Source organism: Miscanthus floridulus, unplaced genomic scaffold (genome assembly GCF_019320115.1).
Source record: "Miscanthus floridulus cultivar M001 unplaced genomic scaffold, ASM1932011v1 os_2306_1_2, whole genome shotgun sequence".
Taxonomy (NCBI): Eukaryota; Viridiplantae; Streptophyta; class Magnoliopsida; order Poales; family Poaceae; genus Miscanthus; species Miscanthus floridulus.
This window is the reverse complement of record NW_027098220.1, coordinates 78,171-100,657: the sequence shown is the minus strand read 5'-3', so window position 1 is coordinate 100,657 and position 22,487 is coordinate 78,171. Positions and strand designations below refer to the sequence as shown.

Here is a 22,487-nt window from a genome sequence, read left to right as displayed (position 1 = left end):
AAAGTTGAAAAATGATCAAGAATTTAAATGGGGTGACGTACAACAAAAATCATTTGAGGAGATAAAAGAGTATATGAAATCTCCACCTATGTTGGTTCCTCCTCAGCAAGGTAAGCCTTTTAAGTTGTACGTGTCGGCCGATAGCCAATCGATTGGAGGGGCATGTGTTTACACCAAAATTTGGGAAGAAGAACGCGGGAACTCGAAGCTTCTAGGATTGAGTCATTAAGGAATCGATTGCATAAGGATTGATATCAGCTGATTCAGATGCAATACTAGGATCGGTTCTCTTCGGATGACACCAACAGATAATGCCAATGAGCTATGGTTGGTGTCGGAAAGACATGCCAGACTCTACAAAAAGGGAAAGATTAGGGTCCAAGTTATTTTAAGTTAGGAATGTTTTCCTTTATACCAAAGATTATAATGAGTCATACTTGAGTAGGATTCATGCTTAGGTTTCGGATATAAATATTGGACCCCGGTTATTGTAAAAAAGGACATCCATTCAATCAATAGCAACTACTTTTTTTGGCTTCACGCCAACACTTAGGAGTAGGAGTAGTGTAGATCTCAGCGAGTTCCTCAACAAGTAGGGCTGCATCAGTTTGGCTGACCTCCGACTTGTCTGTAAGTATCGTCATGGCTTATACTTCTATTCATAAGGCTGCATCGGTTAAGTTCAACCTCCACTACGAGCTCTAGCATAAGCTAGTTATCAATTCTTATCTAGTTCAAGTACAGCTGGATTAGTAAGTTCAACCTCCACTGCTCAAATTAGATTAAGGTCAAGTTATCGGCTCTACCTAAGGGTGGCATCCTTCTGGTAGATTCATTAAGTTACCGATCTTGCTGATGTTCTTATTGTCATTAGTTTTCAGCAATATCAACCTGCTCAATCGAGATCGATCTAGATTAGCCTCACATCCTTTTAGTCCATCGTTTATTTTGTTATATTGCGATGGTTCTTACTTTAAACGATGAATTATGTTTCATCGGCCATTCTGCTTCGATCTTGGTCGTGCATAGTACGCGGTCAAGGCATGTCTGATCTTGAGAAGGTTTACTAGCTAGTTGAATCTAATCCATAGCTCGCCATTATGGATATATCGACCCCCAATGTTAGTATTTTAGATCAGAGGATGCTAGCTGGTAGATTTGCTTTCGACCAGACATGACCCTGGCTATTTGTTATGCCCACATTGGCTAAATAGCCGATCGCCTGTGCTTTAACTCCTACAGTGTGTCTCTATAATTCTGTTAAATGTTAATAGATTTGTTTACTTTAAAGGGTTGATTTGTTGTCTATCATGGTTGCCATCAATCCGATCGAACCCTACTGTTAAAGTTAACAGGTTAGGTCTGATGAGTTCATAGATCTGTCCATGTTAAATAGTTGATTATTCAAATATTGTAGTCCCTTTTCTACCTGAATCGACTATTTCAGTCAATTCACTTGTACTTTCACACATATAGCTTGTCTTTCAGAAAACCTATCGATGTATAGACGTTTTTATGGATTCTTTGATTTTAGTTTGTTATTATCATCATAGCTGCCATTGATCCAGTCGAACCTCATTGTTGATAGTAACAGATTAGATTTAGAGCGTTTGTAGATCCATTTGTACTAGACAGTGGATTTTTTTTGTAAGTTGTATCCTTTCTCGTTAGATTTATTGGCTCAATGCTTTACACTGGTAATACCCACCTAGCTGATGATTTTACTTACATCTACGTGCATTGTACTTGTCATCATAAAATCAATTACAACCCACGAGCTTTACAGTCCTTAATAGCCAATTTCTTTGCATATCGGCTGTTTAGTCGATTTTTCTCGTCTGGCTACTCCCGAAGTGGCACACTTGGAACTGTTTGGGTAAGACCGGTATGTTCCACCTTAAATTACTAATAAACTTTCTTTCCTTGTCAATTATAGGTCAAATTGACCGGCACGCCTTTAGGAATTCATAGGGTCGACTAGTCCTGCGTTGAAGCCAAACAGATCTCTAGCCTTGCTCTATCAAGCAAATCCTTCTGGCTTGCTGTGTGTCAGGCGCATTAACACATTTTTGTGCCGACAGTATTGTTATTATTTCGCCTCAGGAGGCAAGTTATGAGTTTGCCTTTCAAACCAAACCAATGGCCACCAATAATCAAGCAGAATATGAAGCTATTCTTAAGGAACTTTAACTTCTTCAAGAACTAAAGGCCGAGTTAATTGAAATATTTAGATATTTATAGCTAGTTATTAATCAGTTAAACGGCCTGCATGAATGTAAAGATGATACTCTAAAGGGATACCATGATGAATGTCGAAAGTTACTTAAGGAGTTTCCCCTTTCTATTCCAAGAGCACAAAATCAAGAGGCCAATCGGTTAGCTCAGAATGCATCCAGCTATCGAGTGTTCCAAGAAATCTTAAGTAGTGAGACCATGGATAATGATTGGAGAGTTGAAATAGCCAATTACCTCAAGAATCCATCATAGATGGTTACTAAAAAATTGAGATATAAATCGACTAAGTATGTTTTGTTAGATGATCAGTTGTTTTACAAAACAGTCGATGGAGTTTTAATTAAATGTTTAAGTCAAGAAGAAGCGAGAGTATTGATGGGAGAAGTGCATGAAGAAATATGCGGAGCTCATCAATCAGCTTATAAAATGAAATGGGTTATTCACACGTCTGGATATTTCTAGCCAACAATATTAGAAGATTGTTTTGAATATTACAAAGGGTGTCAGAATTATCAACGTTTTGGTAATGTTCAAAAATCGGCTACATCAGCTATGAACCCAATAATTAAGTCATGGCCATTCTGAGGCTAGAGAATTGATTTAATTGATCAAATTTTTCCACCTTCAAGTAGAGGGCACAAGTTTATATTAGTAGCAATAGATTATTTTACCAAGTGGATTGAGGCTATTCCTTTGAAAACAATAACTTCAAAGAATATGGTTGATTTTGTCAGGGAGCATATTTTTTATCATTTTGGGATTCCTCAAACCATTACTACTAATCAAGGGATAATGTTTACATTAGAAGAATTCAAAGATTTTGCTGCTAGTATGAGAATTAAATTACTAAATTCTTCTCCTTATTATGCTCAAGCTAATGGTCAGGCAGAGGCATTCAATCAAATTTTGATTAAGTTGATTAATAAGAAAATTGAAGAGCAACCAAGGAAGTGGTACCTGACACTTAATGAAGCATTGTGGGCATATAGGATGGCTTTCCATGGATCGATTAAATCATCACCTTATGAGTTTGTATATGAGCATAATGCAATTCTTCCTTGGGAAATTTAGACTGGATCAAGACATGTTACATTGCAAAATGATTTGATAGCCGAAGTCTATAAAAACCTTATGATGGATGATTTGAAGGACTTAAGTTGTCATTGGCTGCGTGCTCTTGAAAATATTGAGGCCAATAAATTAAGGGTTGCAAGGCATTATAATAAAAAGGTCAAGAACAAATAGTTTTGTGAAGGAGAGCTAGTTTGGAAAGTAAGATTGCCGATTGGGACTAAAGACAACAGGTTTGACAAATGGTCGCCTAATTGGGAAGATCCTTATCAGATTAAACGTTGTGCGTCCGGCAATGCTTATATTTTGGAAACGCTAGAAGGGGAAGAGAAGTTTGATAGAGCAATCAATGAAAAATTTCTAAAGAAGTATTATCCTAGCATTTGGATTAATACTTGATAGCCGATTTGTTTAGTCATCGGTTCTAATAGCCGGCAGCAGGAGGGTATCGCCTTTAGTTAAAAAAATAAACTGAAGGGGTAAAAGCTGATACGATATGTATCACCTATAGAGCAAAAACACGCACAAGCACAATCATGATTCATATTATGGCAGTTTCAGAGATGAATTCATAAGAAAAAGGCAATAACTTTACTCATTCATCGTTTGTTCCTTGTACAAACTAATCGAACACCTTGTTCATAATAACTTGAGCTGGTGTGATATCTACAATGGCTGCCGCATCGGCATCGAAGTCCTCAATTAGCTCCTTATGCATGTTAGGATCATCAGCCATTAGGAAGCCTGGCTCCATGGTACGAAGGTTGTGCCTAGTCTAGACTTGTGCCGTGGCCAAAGCCACCATTGCGCCGCAGCAAACGACATGGAGGGCAATCTCTTGGGTGTGCGCCGAGATGTCGTGCAGACAATTGATGAGCAGAGGGCCCCAGGCATTGATGACCGTCGTAGTTGTGTTCACCTCCAGTTGGAGGTTTTCCAACTGTACCATCAGGGCTAGCAATCAAAGAGGCAAAAAGATTGTCAAGAAAAGGGCAGTGAAGATAAGAATGAGGGTTTTCTTGGAATTAGGCTTACCTGCCACCATGGCGTCGGACTCGGTCAACCTTGCCTGAGCGGCCATTGGCTTCCTCCTCTAGGGCGAGGTGGGCGGCCTAGGAGGCCTCAAGATGGATCTGAAGCTGACTGTTTCTCCGAGTTGACTTGGAATAACAGTCCTTGGCAGCTCTCCACTTTTGGAGGAAGCATCGGGCATCATCATCAGTGTATGAGTCAGAGGAGTCTGATGACAAGTCCGACGTGGGGGTAGCGGTAGATGCAGCATTGGAGGGCCCATCGGCCCTGGGAGGAAGAGGTTGCAGTCTGTCATTCAGGATGAACCTATAAACAAGTTAGAAGATGATTCGTTGTCATGAATAGAAGGTGTTTGGTCTTACCTCATGTGGCAGAGGTGCTGGCTCATCGACATGTTCTCCTTCGAGACCTCCTTCACCGCGCGCTTGACGTGGTTGTCTTCACCAGCCATGGGTTTCGGTTTGGATCTTGAGAGGGGAAGAAGAAGAAACTGCTACAAGGTTCTTGAAGATAGAAAGACGCAAGGGATTGAGAAATAGTTTCATATATAGATGTGTTTGAGGCCGAGGCCCTTGGCTGGTATTTATAGCCACGAATGCGAGATGGTTGATATCTTGGAACGTGTGAAAGCAACCCCAATTAATTGAAGGGAAGCGCCACTTCACTAATAACGAGGGGAACGAGGCGTTGATGATTGAGTAGGAATTTATAGGGTTTTTGCAATAAGGGCCTTTTCAGATCCAGTTAAGTTAGAATCAGGAATCGACTAATTTAAATCGGCTATTCTAGCCGAACCAAGAAGTACAGTTGACCAACAGGAAGAGTACAATTATCATCAGGTTTACACAGAATATATACTATAGATGCTAGAACATAAATTACAAGTTAAGAGCATCATGAATTGCTCTTAGTGCTTTCAGCCGAATAGTATCAACTTCTATAATTTGTTGTTTGTCTTCTTTGGCTGATCTAGAAATACTCTCAAGACTACTGTGAATAGCTTTGCCTTCCTTAACCTTGGTCAACATCTCTTGTTTCTTCTGTTTGATGGCCTTGGGAATCTGAGTCAAGTTAGACTCATGACAGTCAATGGCAGCTTTCACACTTTCCAGCTCCTATTCGAGCTCAGCACGCCTAATTCTCAGCTAAGTCAGTTCTAGTTTAATTTTGGAAGAAGAATTCTTCAGATTGTCGATCAGTTATGCTAATACTTTGGCTTCCTGCTTGTTAGAGTTCTTAGCCATCAAAGCATCACGGTCAGTTAGGTTTCTTTTAGCCTTTTTCACCTTGGGAGCTTGATCTTCGATGTTGGACAGAGATATCAAGGCTTTAGCAAGATTTGGGGGCAGATCATTCTTAATGGCTAAGAAGATTCTTCTCATTGGATCTGCATCCTGGACAAAATCGTCTATGTTCCTCTTGAGTATTGGCAGCATGTCTTTTTGTCGATTTTTTATCTCATCTGATAAAATTTCTTAACAAGAAATGGTTGATGAGCTTATCTTGTTTTCATCTATGTATTCCTCAAAGATGAAAGAATAGCTCAAAGCTGGAGAGTTAAGTGCCTATATATGAACAAAAGGAGTCTTATTAGAAATAGCAAATGAGTTAACAATAAGATGGATGGTGAGAGGGAGATAGTACCTTTTCTGAAAGAGATCCTAGCTGAGGAGAAGGAACAATTGATGATGTGTCAATATCCTTTTCAACATTCGATTGAATTGGCTCTGGGCTTTCGATGCTAGTGTCTATAGGCATCAAAAAGCTTTTTAGTTTATAATTGCTATAGAAGGATAAATGAGCATATGAATTTCTTACCATCGATTATTTGTCGAGCTGGAGAATCGACAATTTGAGTATCAGTGTTAACGGGATCCTCTTCCACTGGTGAGTTGTTAGATTTTTGCTCTTGTGGAGATGTTTTCCTAGGTGGTGTCTAATAAAAGAAAAGGATTAGAGATGAGTGAGGACTGCATAAGATTGAAGGCTTGAGGAGATACCTTGGTAGTATTAGATGCTAAAGTAGAGAGGTTCTCATCTTTTGTCGTCTGGGATCTGCCAGGGACATCAGTTGCTTCAATTGTAATCGGCTCCTTAGGAGGATTAGCCGATGAGAGATTAACAAATGCTGATTTAAGTGCCTAGGATAGCAGTTTAGCACCCATAGCAGATTGAGATGCAATCATCGATGACTGCGAGAAAGGAATTGAATTAGAAGTTGAATGTCATCTTAAGAGGGAAGATAAGTTAATTTACTTGAGCAATTGATGATTTTGTTCTACAAAGTCTCTTTCTAGTGGTGGTTTTCTGAGTTACACCTTCAGTTGCCTTATGTTTTGAAGACTGATATGTCAGGATTGCTAGGGCAGCTAGGGTTTTCATCAATTTTTTTAGAGTGGGTGTAGTTGATCCCATTCTTGAGGTTGGATATGGTGGATAATATTCTTTGGGATGCCCTTTCCTATCCACACTTGGGGGATCAAATTCGGTATCCTGCAAAAAATTTGTTAGATGAACTAATAGGAGAACTTGATAATCCTTCTAAAAGAACAGTGGTGAGTTACCTCACTATCAAAAGCTAAGTCATTGTCCAGGGCTAAATAGTTAGGATGAATTGAGTTGCAGAAGAGGTGAGAGTGACATTCTTGCCACCAGGAGTCAAAACAGGTTTGAAGAGAAGGTGGCTCTTGTCCATTCATGGAGACAAAGAGAAGAAAGATTTGACCGCAATTGAAAGACTCTAGAAGCTTCTATTATTTCACTGATACCTTCTTTTGGCTTCAGAGTATTCCTAAAGAATAGATGAGGGGGTAGTAGACCAAGGCTGAATTGACTGGCCATAAATGAGGGGATATAGAATTCATAAGTTGAAAGATTATCTAGGAGACAAGCACCAGTAGCCACTTTGCCATGACCATAGCGAAATTCAGCAGGTAGCACGCATGGTTTGATGATGCAACTAAAAATTGCAACAGCTATTTCATCTGAACAACCTGATTCAAACCGGAATTTAACTACAGAACTAGCTCATTATCTTCATCTTCATCATAAGGTAGCCAAGTCAAAATGTTTGCATCAAACCCTCTATAAAATTTCTTGAAAAGGTGCCCTACATCAACAACAATTGTTATGACTGATGCAGCTTCGCCATAATTTATACACTATCGAGTTCTTCGCCATAATCTTCAGCAAAGTTGGAAGAAGGAAAGCTCAGATTCCTAAGATTGGGTCTTACAATCTTATGCATGTATAGATTCATCCATAATTATATCAACCACCAAGGGCTACTGATGGTATGCACTGGTTCATTTTTCAGCAATTAGGTAGCTACTTGGTGCATCTGATGATAAGCAGATCCTAGCATATATTTTCTAAGGGGGATTTTATTACCAATTGCTAAACGCTCTACCAAGTATTTATGATTATAGGTTGGACCACAGGATGACCCACAAAAGATGGTTTTTTCTAGCCACAAATTCAAGAAAGCTACATGTTCTCTATCATCAATAGTCGATCCATTCCCAATATGATTCAAAATGTAACTTGCCCATTCTGTGCAGTATGATATTTTGGCTAATTTCTTGGATCCGTCACTTAAAAAATCATAAGGTTGCATTGATCTTGTTATTCTAAGGCCAGTTAACATGCAGTCGGCCAAAGTAATGGTCATTGGACCGTGACCAAATATGAAAGCATTCAAAGTGTTGGACTAAAAATAAGATGCAGAGATCAGAAGTGAATCATTTCTCTATATTCCAAACAGTGAGATTGTCAAGCATGGGTTTAAATCAGAAATTTCCCAATCTCCAGCTTTCTTTTTGGATACCTTGCAGAACCAATCTCTCCATCCTTTAGGCATTTTGGGCCAGTTTCTAAAAGGAGTTTTGGTGTTCCAGGAAGATAAATCTATTACAGATTGTTTGAAGAGAATTTGACTGATTTCTTGGTTGATGAAATCAGATGGATCAGGATTGCCCATAGATCTAAGATAATAGGCATTAGGAACAATAGCTGATGGAATCAAAATTTCATTACTCATTTCCTAGAAACCAGTTGGGATGGATTTAAGAAGAAGGGAAAATACAGAGTAGCAGTTAATGCTTAAAAGTCAGAAATCTAAAGGCATACCTCAGAAATATGATTTTTGGTTGCCATTGCAGCCGAAATAGATCTAAATCTGAGGAAGGTTGTAGAAAGGTGGCTTGAACAATAGTTTGGCAAAGCAGAAGATCAGCTAGGGTTAAGGCTTTGGTGGTGGCGGTTTTGACTGTTGGAGCTTGCTCAAGAGAAAAGGGGAAAGTAAGCAGGCCGAGCAAGTTGGAATGATACTATTAGGATATTATATAGAATTTGGCCCAAGAAATCAGGAGTCATGCGTATATTTTAGAATGAGCAGTTGCAACACGGTGAGCAGATAAATAGAAATTTTAGAATAAAATTATTTTTATCCCAAAATTGGAGGGCATGTGTTTACACCAAAATTTGGGAAGAAAAACTCATGAATTCGAAGCTTTCAGGATTGTGTCATCAAGGAATTGATTAGATGTAAATCGATATCAGCTGATTTCGATGTGATGTCAGAATCAACTATTTTATAGATGACGTCAGCAGACGGCGTCGATGGGCTATGCTTGAATGGCGCGAGGAAGGTGTGTCAGACTCTACAGATAAGGAAAATTAGGGTCTAAGTTAGGAAGTTTTCTTTTATTCCAAGAATTGTAATGAGTCGTATTTGAGTAGGATTCATATTTGGGTTCTGGGTATAAATATTAGACCCTGGTTATTTTACATAAAAATGACCACTCAATCAATACTATCTTTTCAGTCTTTCGCCATTGCATTAGGAGTAGGAGTATTGTAGATCTCGATGAGTTCTTCAGCAAATAAGGCTGCATTGACTAATCGACCTCCGGCTTACTTGTGAGTACCGTTACGACTTGTATTGTGCCTGTAAAGCTGCATTAGCTGATTGATCTTTTCTGAGCCATAATATAAGTTAGTTATCGATCTATATTATAGTTTGTATGGCTGCATCAGCTGATTGATCTCTTACGAATCATAATATAGATCAAAATTATCGATCTTGTGTTGAATAACTTGTTTAATACAATATCACCAGTTATCGAATCTGTTAAGATTAGTAAGGTTTTACTTGCTGTTTTTTTGAATCACCAGTTATAGATCTTGTTATAATTAATGTTTTATTAATTATAACAAATCACCTAACTAAGATAGGGATAGATCGGCATCATATCATCTTAATTGATCATCCTTCGATCTGGTCATGCTTTAAATCTTATAATTAATGGCTTAATTCTGCTAGATCGACTGTTTTATCTCTATTCCAATCAAACATAGTATGCATCCAAAGATATGTTTCAATCTCGAATAAACTTACTAGTTAATAAGATCTAATCTAATGACACTATCATAGCTACATCGATCCGGTTGAACCTTACGGGTAAGTCTTTAGATTAGAAATTATTGATTAGTGATCTTGTTCATGATCAAGATATGTACTATGTTTGTTTACTATGACTACATCGGCTATTTCAGCCGATTTGCCTATACTCTCAAGCATATAGCATGTTTTCATGAATCTGTCGACATATAGATGGTTTTATAGATTCTTTGGCTTTAGTTTGTTATTATTATCACAGCTGCATCGATCCGATCGAACCTCATTGTTGATGATAATGGATTAGATTCAAACTGTTTGTAGATTCATTTATATTAGACAGTTGATTTGTTCGCGTGTTATACTCTTTTCATCAAACTTATCGGCTCGACGCTTTATGTCAATCATGTTCCATTTTGCCGATGATGCTTTATGATGTTCCATGAGCATTAGTTATTTTGATTCATAATATTATCATTTAATATTAGCTGATAATCCTTGATTTAAATATCTTTATTTCATGGATACGTCAGATACAGACTATTTAGTCGATAGCCTTATTGAATCGGCTATCTAGCCATACATTTAGAATGGTCTGGGTCAACACCGACATGCACTACACCACAACATCGCTTCACCGTCAGACATCTGATGCTAAAAATTATATTTGGCGATGGATGATCTGACGCTAAAGATAACTCAGAGACCATCTGATGCTAAATTCTTATTTAGCGATTTAGTGTCTGTCGCTATAGGTATTCATATTTAGCGTTGAATCGTCTGTCGCTAAAGCCAAGTGTACCGTCAATCTGTCTGTCACTAAAGAAAATGGGCCCATGCTGAGCTCGCTTGCCCCAATTCATATTTTAGTTTGATTCACATGCTGCTTTATCTTTGTACTTGATAATAAAAAAATAAAAATAAATCATTATTTGAAAGTAAAGAGCGAAGCAATTTCGCATTTAGCCCATCAGTGATTCGGCCCGTCTCAGCCATCTCGGAGCATACTCGCATTTCACTGTCTGGTCGACTTTCAATGGCCTAGATACACAAAATGATGAATAAAACACAGCGCTCTCTTCTTCTCAGTCGAAACCCTACTGCCCTCTCTTTCTCTCTCACGCAGTCCCCCACGAACTCCTACTCCCCTGCTCTGGCGGTGCAGGCAAGTATGGGACGAGCCCCCCATCCCCCCTCTGGCAGCGTGAGCTTGCAGGCCATGGCCCCTCCAGTGGCACACCACTCCTGTGGTGCGTGCAGGCTAGGGATGGCTCCCTGCCTACGCATCGCCGCTCGCGACCCTAGCTCGTGCACCGCCAGGCCGACCCTCGCCGTGACCCTCTGCCCCCACCTCACCATGGGAAGAGCTGACAGCGGATGGCAAGTCGGTGGTCCATCCTCCATAGATCAGGCACCAATGGTCATAGATCTGAGTGGAGACATCGATGAGGGTTTGTTTCTTGTCCTCGCTTGTCCTTTTGTTCTTAACAAAACAGATATGTTGCGAGTATATTTGAGCTTACGTCAAACACATTTCTATTTAGAATCATGGTGCATGCATTGGTCTGTATTTTATAAATAGACCTGAGTGGGTTATAGTTGACCATGCTTGTTCTGCATATTCATATGTATCTGTGCCACTTTATGACACTCTCGGTATGTTCACAACACAAAATGACTATACTATAGTTCTCTTGTTCATTTATGATTTGTCTAGTGACAGTTTTTGTGTATTGTACATTTGTACTTTCAGGCCAAGATGCTATTCAATTCATCGTGAACCATGCAGCGGTGGAAGTAATATTCTGTGTGCCTCAAACTCTAAGTATTGTGAGCTTTAATCACTTCTCTCTTTCAACCTTCGACAATTACTAGTTCCTAAAATAAAATTTGCAAATGAAGCCTATGATGAGGCTGCATGTCAGAAGTCATCTTAGTCATAACTAGTGAGGCTGGAGCTGCTCCAGGAATTTGGGCCATTCTTTATTTGTACTTGTATAACTCTGATAACAGGTTTCTCTAGCATAAAAAACATCGTATAGTATGGGACAAGTGGCAGCCATGACAACCTTTTTGCAGGCCCATATACATGAAAGATATGGTTAATCTTATGGATACTAGGGCCTGATATTTAAAGAATAAAATTTTTGTTCTTATTTTGAAAAGCTACAGTGGTTTATTGATGCCATTTAGCTTTCAACTTCACATTATTATAGTATTATTATGTCATTCTACATTTAAAAGACGTAGACTGAACTTACGGCTATTATCTTACTCATGGTTATCTATTGATGGCAGCTGTTAAGTTTTATAGCTCAAATGCCATGTGTTCGGCTTATAGTGGTAAGTCTGGGCTGCTTACTATTGACAAACACAATGTAATATTCATGATTATTCAAGGACCTTTCCTCCTTAATTTTCCTAGTTTCTTTGTCTAGGTAGTTGGTGGAGATGATGCAAATATGCCATCAACGCTAGTTACTACTGGAGTGGAAATCATAACTTACTCCAGGCTGCTCATCCAGGTGCTCATGATGATTTTTCTCTTTTAACGTTTTCAAACACTACATAAAGGGGTAAAGGCTACCATGGTATAAGTTGCTTCTCATAAACTGCATGATTTTACTGAAGTGGATACCCTTATTTCTCAATGTATCTGAACTTAAGGAAATTTTGATACAACTGCATGGCAGCCATTTTCATTGTCATTAATCTAGAATGGCCTATGTCAGATTTGTGGATGCACTCAACTATAAGTATCCCATGTCCTTTTGGTTCCCTGTTTTCTTCTTGTTCTTTTTCCTTGCCAATGTGCTTCAAGAGTTTGGCCCTTAGAAAGTTGGTGTGATTTCACACCTAAGCCGCACATATGTACTTATGTTATTTGTATTATGTTCCTAGATTTTATACGTGGGATGCCATGATTTCTTTACCATCCTTTGTTGAGTGGAACTTAGATCTATCTAGAATGCATACTGAATCTTCTAGTTCAGATTAACCTAAAATTTTTGTATCTGCATGCTTGTATGGCTGTAGAGGTTAGTTGTTTTTGTTTTACTTGTTTTTTAGGGGAGTTCTCATTTTATTCGTTGTATGAAAATTACACATGAGATTACAGATCAAATGTTCTCCTTGATGGTTATAGACATACATGCATTTGATGGATATAGGCATACATAGCATGCTCAAGCTGGAAATTACCTTTACTTTGCATATATATAAATGTGTATGCATTTCCATATTAAAATTTTCATTTATGGAATTTGAATATTTAAGTTGTCAATACATTGTCATTGGCGTTTTAATTTTGAATAAAGAAGGGCACATCACCTTCTGTTTTCCACTTGCTCCTATATATTGTGCGCCCTTGTTTTCTGTAATCCTTCAATTCTTTAAACTCAGGGAAAGGCCAGTCCTCAACATTTTCGTCCACCAAAACCTGAAGATGTTGCCACTATCTGTTTCACTAGTGGCACTACTGGCACGCCAAAGGTAAATCATCCATCCTTCGATTGTTCTTTGCTTCATTATTTTCTATATGTGCCTGAAGCTTGGATTATTGCAAACAACGGTATTTCTCGGTGCAAGCCATTGTGTCTTACTACGACAGACCAAATGATGCCATCTTTTTTTCCCTGAAGCTACTCTTATTCCTTAGATTCTTTCTATTTTTTAGTTCTCCTACCCTTACAACAACCTCACCATTTTGTTGCATCCTAAGGCTGCTCTCACTTTCCTTCTTCTCAAAATTCTTCTTGTTTCTTTATTGCCATGCCCTTACAACTACCTGTTGCTGCAAGGTTTTTTCCATACAGTTTTGGTTCCATCCAAGAGGTATGTTTCTATGTGTTAAAATACATGTTCAGGTTCTGATTGTGCTAATGTTACCACAATTTTGTATATTAATTTGCCTCAAAACTATGGTATGAATCCAAACTTATATGCTTTGTGAAATCCGGTTTCTTTATATACAACATATGTCTATGGCAAAGGTGCACAGCCCACCCACAACAGTACATAGGTCTATTTCTCTGCTCACTAGCTAGGCATCTACAAATACAGAGTTTTTATAGCTTTCCCCTCAGTTATATAACACTTGAAAATATGAGATATATTACCTTTGTCTAGCCTGCAACTCCAATGGAATGCAAAACAGCTTTACGTGTACACTTATATTTGTCATCGCCTTTGTCCATGCCAGCTCTGTTCTGTATTGAATACTTATATGTAGATGCCCTTGACACATTTTATATTTTGGTTCCGGTTGGTTGGATCTGTGTTCCATTTTGAGAAATAAATTGATAAGGTAAGCCCACTAAATTAGGAAGTGACATGAACCTATGTTCTTCCATTCAGTTCATCTCAGATTTTAGGCTCTAAGTTAACCTTAGATTGTACCGAAGATGGTGTACATTTCAAAATTTGGTTATTTGGTTTTATCTTGCTACACATTGGATGATTAATTCATACAATATTTTAAGTGTCATCACATTTTTCTAAAAAGGTTTCTATATTGCCAAGTGAATGCATTATTAGAAATTAACAAATATAACTTGGAAGTTCTGACTAACAATAAAGAATTTACAATCTATAGATTTAGCATGAGACATGGTACTCCCAATCAAGTTAGCCTAAGTTGTTTCATTCGGTTGTAAATGTTACATGTGTAACATTAATTTTTTAGTGTACCACATTGAACTTTACAAGATGAGCACTAATCCATGTCATATTTTCACTGTTTAGATATTGTGCAACTTTCTACTGATTTTTCGTGTTGCAACTTCCTGTCCATTAACTACCATCGCTTCGTTGGTAGCCCTTCCCTGTCACTAATCAGTCTAAGAGTTTTTCAAACATATTGAACACAACTGTATATTTCCATCCTAGCTCTCCAGCGACCACTTTCTATTGCCCTGCTCGCCTTCTTGAGCAAGATCAACAGAAACGGGGAAAACTATCGTTAGTTACATTTATTTCAGTTGAATAGTTGGGACATCAAGAATACAACAAACCCCCTCAAATGTGTACAGTTCGTTCATCATGGAATGATCTCTATATATCCCACTATCTTTTGCAATTTAATTTGTGCAGGGATGCACAAAGTATTAACGATGCAGTTCAATTTGTTCTTCAGAATTTTATATAAATGAACAGACTCTGCATCCGGATGGAGCATCAGGTATGCTGCAGGCTTGAAACCTAAGGCAAAACCTGCCTTCGCTCCTTAAAATTTTACCCTGCAATTTACCATACCACATGAATGACACAGGTAATTAGATCCATTATCTAGTTAAACCATTCATGCTAATACCTATTGTTCGTTTGGCCAACCAAGGAATTGGCTTGCCTGCCGTGATTAATTACCTTTCCTTGTTTTGCCTGGTGTTTTTTTGCCTTCAAAATCAGTTGGTGGTTTTGTAAATCTACGACTTAGATGGCGTCAGATATGATTGTAGCCAAGTGGCCTTCTAAAATAAGTTCACATGCACTTAAATCATGTGCTAATGTTAATTGTATATTACATACATATCAATTCAATGATTCATAATGTCTCTGCTTTTTTTTTGTTGGGGGGGGATTAAATCAGTGCCTATGAGAGTAAACTAAGCTATGACTGTATTTGTGCACTACCATACTATGGCAGTATGTTTAGATGATGAAAATATGATTTATAGTCCTTATGTTTTCAGTACAATATCTAACATAGATACAAGTTACATGTGTCATTGATCTGTTACCTTGGACAATAAATAGATTCAACCAAGCTCAAACTCTGAATACTGCAAATTGGGTTTTATTTTCCGAGTTCACATGCATTTCCTACTTATTTCACCAAGAACTGAAGTCATTTCTATATTATTTTCCCAGTCAAGTGTTCATATAAAAAAAACAGTGCTCTCTCAGTCAATGGACAGTTCGTCTAACTATGCTACCTTACTATGTTCAATGTAAATTATATATCTATCCATCTATGTTGGAGGACAAGCAAGATGAGGCTCAGACAGTTTGAACAAGTAATTGGATGTACATCTGTAATGCAATGTCTGTTATATCCATTTAGAATTTAATTTTAATTTTTTTGTGAATTTAAGGATCAGTTTTTTTTGACTTTGATAATGTAGATTCAGAATCTAGAGACAAGTGATTTTAAGGACAAGTGCTATGTTTTGTTGTTGTTGTTTTTTGCTACACATACAACCTGCTGTATTGATCGATGTAAATGGTAAAAAATTAATCTCCACACAAACTAATGTATCTACTTGAGTATATATGCCATGCTCAATACGCAAACTATGTTTCCATTTTCTAAATTTGTCAATTCTTAATGCTTTACTGTGTTCTGCATCCATACTATGATTTTTCTATTTTATGCTAAATAAATGTCATGTACTTTCTTATTGTTGCAGTTGCAATCACTACTTTTAGTAGCACAAGGCACATGCTTCCACAACCAGATTGGCTTGGATGGTTTTGGAGGATGTTCTTTGTCTCTAGATGAAGTAGATGTGGTGAGCTTACCTATGTGAGCTATTGTAAACTTTTGGTCAAATTTGTGAAAATGCATCAATCTTTATTGAAATTGAATTCTAGTTGTGTATTTGCTGAATGAACTTTTGAAGCTCAGTGTAACATTTGTAATAATTGTTGACCAATCAATTTTTATTTTTTTAACCATTTAAAACTAACTGTTGGACCATCTGTCGCTAAAACTATATGTAGCATCAAATGATCTGTCGCTAAAGAGTAGTAGCGGGTTGTTTGTCAGCTAAAGAGTAGCAGCAGGTTACCTGTCCGCTATAAAAATTCAGGGCAATAGGCTATCTGTCGCTAAAAGTACTGTTTGACGCTAAAGATTTTTAGCAACAGGTCATACAGCGTCTGCAGAAGTCTGTCGCTATAACTTTTTAGCGTCAGATTGTTTATCGTTGAAGCCGCTTTTAACGTCAGACCGTCCATCGCTAATCTTGGTGTTGTGGTGTAGTGATGTTCCACCTTAAATTACTAATAAGATTTTTCTCTCCTTGTTAATTGCAGGTCAAATTGACTGACACGTCGTTGGGTTTTTAGAATCGGCTGGTTCTGTGTTGAAGCCAAGTAGATCTCTGGTCTCGTTCCACTCAGATCATCTGGCTTATTGTGTGTTGATCACATCGCCATATTTTTGTGTCAACAGTTCATAAGAGTATTAATCAGACTATTTTGTTCCCTTGAAAAGAGATCACTAGCTATGATATATTTTACATTGTTACTTAGTCGACTCTAGAACTCATGTACATAAATAATCACCTGCTAATAATAACATTGTTTTTCCTGTTTATTAAAAGTGAAAATAGCTAATAAGGGTTAGAAAGCAGGCTATGAATTAATATTTGCAGTCTAACCATGAGAGTGTACCATAGATCGAGTCTGCTTGAACGGTAACCTGGATATGAATGTATGCACGTAATTAAGATATAAAGCACTATGCATGCACATCCTTATGTTTCTAATCAAAGATATGAGAGCTTAATTATTTCACTTAACTCAAAACAGTTGCAAGCCAGAGGACTTTATATTTTTGTGCACATCATATACCAAATTGACAAGATCTTGCTAGTCGATGTATATCTCACACGCATGCATGTGTGTGTCGCAACTAACCATTGTTAATTGTCTACTAGCAATACGTAAGGCAATCACTATATATGCTGGTTTTCTTTCAGTGGTTAGATAAAAGAGTTACTAATATTCCATTACGTACTCTCTACAGTGGTTAGATGGAGTACGCTAAGGAAAACACAGCCAAGGTCAAATCAAAGCTGCTGCCTGCTGCTATATATATTATTTTCACATACAACATTTCGATCTGACAAGCTAGCTAGGCATGGGAGAATCGTAATTATCAGCCTTACATGATCTAAGGGACGGCCCTGCATTAAGGCCTAATAATGAGTGACACTGAGCAATGGCAGAGCCTGCTCATGCTGTCATGCATGGAGCATGGTAAAGCACACAGGAAAGCTCTCAGGACTGGAGTCATGGTCTCTACCCATCACTACGTACGTACTGCCGCTAGTAGTACCTATATACTCCTACTACTGTACTCCCTATAGTACGTGTACCGACGAAATGAGTATGTCAAAGTCAGACCCAGATTAACATGGTTCTTCAATTTATATACTCCCTCCGTACTAAAAAAAATAAGTCGTTTTGGACAAGGCTTGATGAAATATTGGAATATAAATCATGAATAACTTTTAAGTTGTTGAGTTTAGAAATGTGAAAACCATATGTATAGATTTGTCTTGAAAAATATTTTCACAAAAATTTACATATATCACTTTTTGATAAATATTTTTATAAAAATAAATAGTCAAAGTTATGCTTTAGAGACCGTGTCGCTGTCCAAAACGACTTCATTTTTTTTTAAGTACGGAGGGAGTATACTTAAGTACACTGTACACCATGCAGTACACTTGCATTGTGTGATGACTAGCTTGTTCTTCCCCACATGTTAATGAGTTTTTTGTATTGCCTTTTTCAATGCTACTCGCTATAGTATATGCACTGTGCAGTGTGCACTACGACGCAATGTGGGCATTGCATGATGCATCAACATGCATGATGAGATTCTTCTATCTTCCTCTCTCACTCTGACTGACGCCAAAAAGATCGAGAGGAAAAACTAGAGTCCAGCAGAGAAAAAAAAAGCTCTCTTGTATGCTTTCCAACTCGTTTCCCTTTTTTTTCTTTGTAGTCGTCTCGATCGCTTGCAGAAAGGCAGGGATGGCATACACAAATATTGGCATTACTAGCTTTCATGTTTCGTATATGCATGTCTGATGAACACTTCACCAGTGTAGATGTAGCAGAAAGAACAGAACTGCTTGCTGCAGAAGAAACAGCAGTAACAGTCTAACAGGAGCAGCAGGGAAGGTATGCATGGCACAAGAGACAAATGCGCGAACCAAGTCAAGAGGTTGAATAGTATGCTCATAGCTAGAGAAAAAGTAGAGAGATCGTAGATCGAGATGAGATGCGCAGAGAGAGAGAGGATGAGCAAGCAAGCGTTCGAAGGTAGATCACCCTGCTCTCTGTGAAGGACATGAGAAGGATTTAGGATCTGACCTCCATCCCTCCCGTAACTACCTGACCTAGAGAGAGAAACCAGAGAGAGAGAGAGAGATCTGGATAGCAGCTGAGCTGAGCTCTCGGGCGGGGGTGTTTGGTTTCTACGAAGCGCCTAAAATTTATGTCACATCGAATATTTGTATATATGTATAAAGTATTAAATATAGATTAATTATAAAACTAATTATATAACTTGCGACTAATTTACGAGACGAATCTTTTAAGCCTAATTAGTTCATTATTTGACAAAGCGGTGCTACAGTAAACACGTGCTAATGATAGATTAATTATGCTTAAAAAATCATCTTATAAATTAGCCTCCATCTATGTAATTGGTTTTGTAATTAATATATATTTAATACTCTTTATTAATATTTAAATATTCAATGTGATATAAATTTTAGGGGTGACTAAACAAACAAACACCCCTGGCTGGCTCTGGGCTCTGGCTGCTGGCTGGCGCCGAGGAGCTCCCACATTTTTAAAGGCACCTGCTTGATCCCCTCTGCTCCCTACAGCCGAGGTGCTTTGGAAGGAGAGCCCCAATTGACCTGCCCAAAACACCACAGCAAGAACAATCTACATGCATGCAGTGCGATACAACACACTTGTCGCCCCTCTCATCCTAAGAGGTATATACATGCACTCTGATCCTGAACTAGGAGCACTCCAGATATGATCATGAAGTGCGTATTAGCAATTGTTATCATATGTGGGGATCGGAGCACACAGTGTTTCCTAAGCCCGGTCATGCATGCTGACACTAGGCAATTAGCTTGAGAAATGCAAGAAATCAGTAGTAGTTCTTCTCCAGGAGGCAAAAGAAGAAGAATTCGAGCAGCTGTGCACTTAATTAAGCTTTATATATAGCTAAATTAGCAGACGAGGAAATCAAGAAAGAAAATCGAGGAGAGAAATTAACCATCAATTAATAATTTTTTTTGTTGCTGCTTTGTTCTTAATTTCCTTGTTTCCCCCTTCACACTGAAATTGCTAAAGGAAATTGAGAGAGAGATGAGCTATATACGGGTTACGAGCTAAGACTGACTTGTTGGTGTAGTGCTCCCTCCAGCTCGATCGATCCTTACTTGCACCGGCCGGCCACGTACCACCGCCGCCTTTGTTTACTTGGATTGCTGGATCTCGACGACGACGACGACCATTGGTGCCCGCCGTCAGTGCAGTGGCGCCAGAAGGCGGCCGGGAAGAAAGTAGTAGTAGTAGCTGGCTGCTGCTCTAGTGGTAGATCGTACGAGTACGACGACGAGACGACCACGACCTCTCCGGCTGCCATGCCTTCACAAGTCAAGATTCAAGGAGCACCTCGCTTTCCCGGAGGAGGAGGACGACGAGGACGGCGGCGACGGCAGGCCGTGCTGCGTGAGCGGCGCACTAGTCCTCCACCCACCGCCGCCGCCGTTTTCCTCCTCGGAGCCGGCGCAGTCGAGGTTCACCCCAAACAGCCGCACCCGCTTCGAGGCCGATGACCCCACGACGGGAGGCGGCGGTTCGGCGTGCTGCCCTGGCGTTGTCGGTAACCGTACCGGCACGGAGTCCAGCACCACCGTGGAGGGCTGGTGGTGCTGGTGCGGCCGGTAGAAGAGCAGCTGCCTGCTGCCGGCCCCGTAGGCGTCGTAGCCGACGTGGCGGCGGAAGAAAATGAGAAGAAGAAAAAACTACACGAGAAAGAAAAAGAAAAAGAAATACTCTATAAGGAAGGAAAGAGAAAAAAAAGATAAACATACCAACCTATGGGTGAACACAGGAAAAACAAAAATGGAATCAAAAGAAAAAAAATAGAGTAAAAGAAAAAAGAAAAAAATAAAATAAAGATAAAAAAGGCAACGTAAGAAAACAAAAAAGAAATATAAGAAAAAAAGAAAAAAGAAACGTACCTGGGTTCCAGACACATGCACTGCTTGCTCCGCATATTGTTGTTATTGGACCTAGAGAAAAAGTCAAAGAAGCAGCCCAACTGCAGGTGCGGTGCTCGCTCCAACGGGAGTGTGGGAATTGGTGCTCGGCGGATGCGAGCGTGGGAACTGTACTCGGCGGACGGCTGCCAGTCTAAACATTCAGACGGGAAGAATTCTACCAAGGTTCAGCGTAGGAGATGGAGAGAGAGTTGTAGAAAGGAGCCCTGAGGCTGAGTCCCTTTTCCTTAGAGCAACTCCAGTGATGGCCGTCAAAACAAGGCCCCTACTTTTATTTGAGGGCTTTCTCTACTTTTGAGGGCCATGTTTGTTTTGATGCACTCCAGTAGTGGTCCTCAAAATATGGGGACATGTAGGCCATGATTTTCATGGCTGGAGCTTGTGTGTCCCCTTTGCATGTCTCGATCCGTGTCTCCGCCTGCATGGATGACATCCGTGTGCTTCTCTTCAAAGGTGGGCCCCCCTTTTTATCTCTGTCCGCACCGCACGCCTCGAGAACACGGAGCCATGGTCAGCCCCTCGCCCCCTCGGTCGTCCCTAATCACATGTGCAAGAGGACAATGAATGACGAGCTCGCCCTTGGCGGTGGCGATGCCCATGGTGGGGCACGTGTAGGGTGGGAGATGGAAGCGCTGCTAGTTGAGCTCGAAGCCTCAAAGGCACACGACGGCTTCTTCGTCGTTGTCGCCACCGGGGAAGAGGTGCCGGACGACGACCTACGTGAACCCCATGTGGATCCTTCTAGCGGCGTGCACGTGGCCGCCGCAGCCGCGGGAGAACCCATTGACAGCGATGGCAGCAAACTACAAGGTGGCCACGTCCTCCTCGTACAAACAAACAGATCAAGTAGTGCGGGGAGGGAGACGGACCTCACGCCGAGAGGGATGTGCCACGAGCGGTGGGGAGGAGTGGCCTTGGGTCTTCTTCTCCAGGCGTAGACGAGGAGTGGGGAGTCGCACCGGTGACAGATGAGGATAACGTAGCGAGCAAGCAGCCACATAGGCTGCCGTAGGTGGACGAGTAGCCATGCGGGTAGCGAGCAGGTAGTCGCACTGTGCCACGGGCGTCGGGGAGGAGTGGCCTAGGGGCCTCTTCTCCGGCCACGGGTGAGGGGCGGGTATAGATGGCCATGCAGCTCGTGGCACGACGGCCCCACACGAAGCCAACATTTTTGGCCCGACACAAGCATGACCCGCCCTGGTGGCGAGCAGGGCATGGGCTGGCCTGACCTCGAGTAGCAGGCCGTGCCTGGGCCGCTGTTCAGGCATGACGGGTGGCACGACATGGCCCGCTGAAATACATTTGGCCCAACAAGGCCCGCTACTCAATCAAAAATTATCCATATCCTTTTAATCCTATCCTTACCACCGTGTCTGTCCGACTCGTACTTGCTATTTGTGTCACGCCGCTTTCCCTTTCCTCCTCGCGACTCTTCAGCCCACGCCGCTTCTTCCCCGCTGGGTCCGGCTCATGACACCGCATGGCGCCACCTCCTTGCTCATAGCGCCACCGTCGAGCGCGAACGCCGACGCCCCCTCCCTCTACTCAAGCGATGCCACTGGGAACCATCCTCAGTTCGCCACGAGAATGAGCACGTCATCTCCGAGCTCCACCCCTTCCTCTCCTTCCATCTCTCTCTGGCTGCGCACGCTTGGTCGTGGGCTCCGGGCTGGCCTGGCACGCTGGACTGGTCGTGCTTCTCGGGC

General features: G+C 40.3%; 1 long non-coding RNA gene across 1 annotated transcript; it reads left to right on the top strand.

The window, feature by feature from the left end:
* Positions 1-12,034: 12,034 nt before the first annotated feature.
* On the top strand, positions 12,035-13,229 carry LOC136534799 (uncharacterized). Its single transcript, XR_010778820.1, has 3 exons — positions 12,035-12,079; positions 12,175-12,261; positions 13,139-13,229. It is a non-coding gene; the product is annotated as an uncharacterized lncRNA (long non-coding RNA).
* The last annotated feature ends 9,258 nt before the right edge of the window (positions 13,230-22,487 follow it).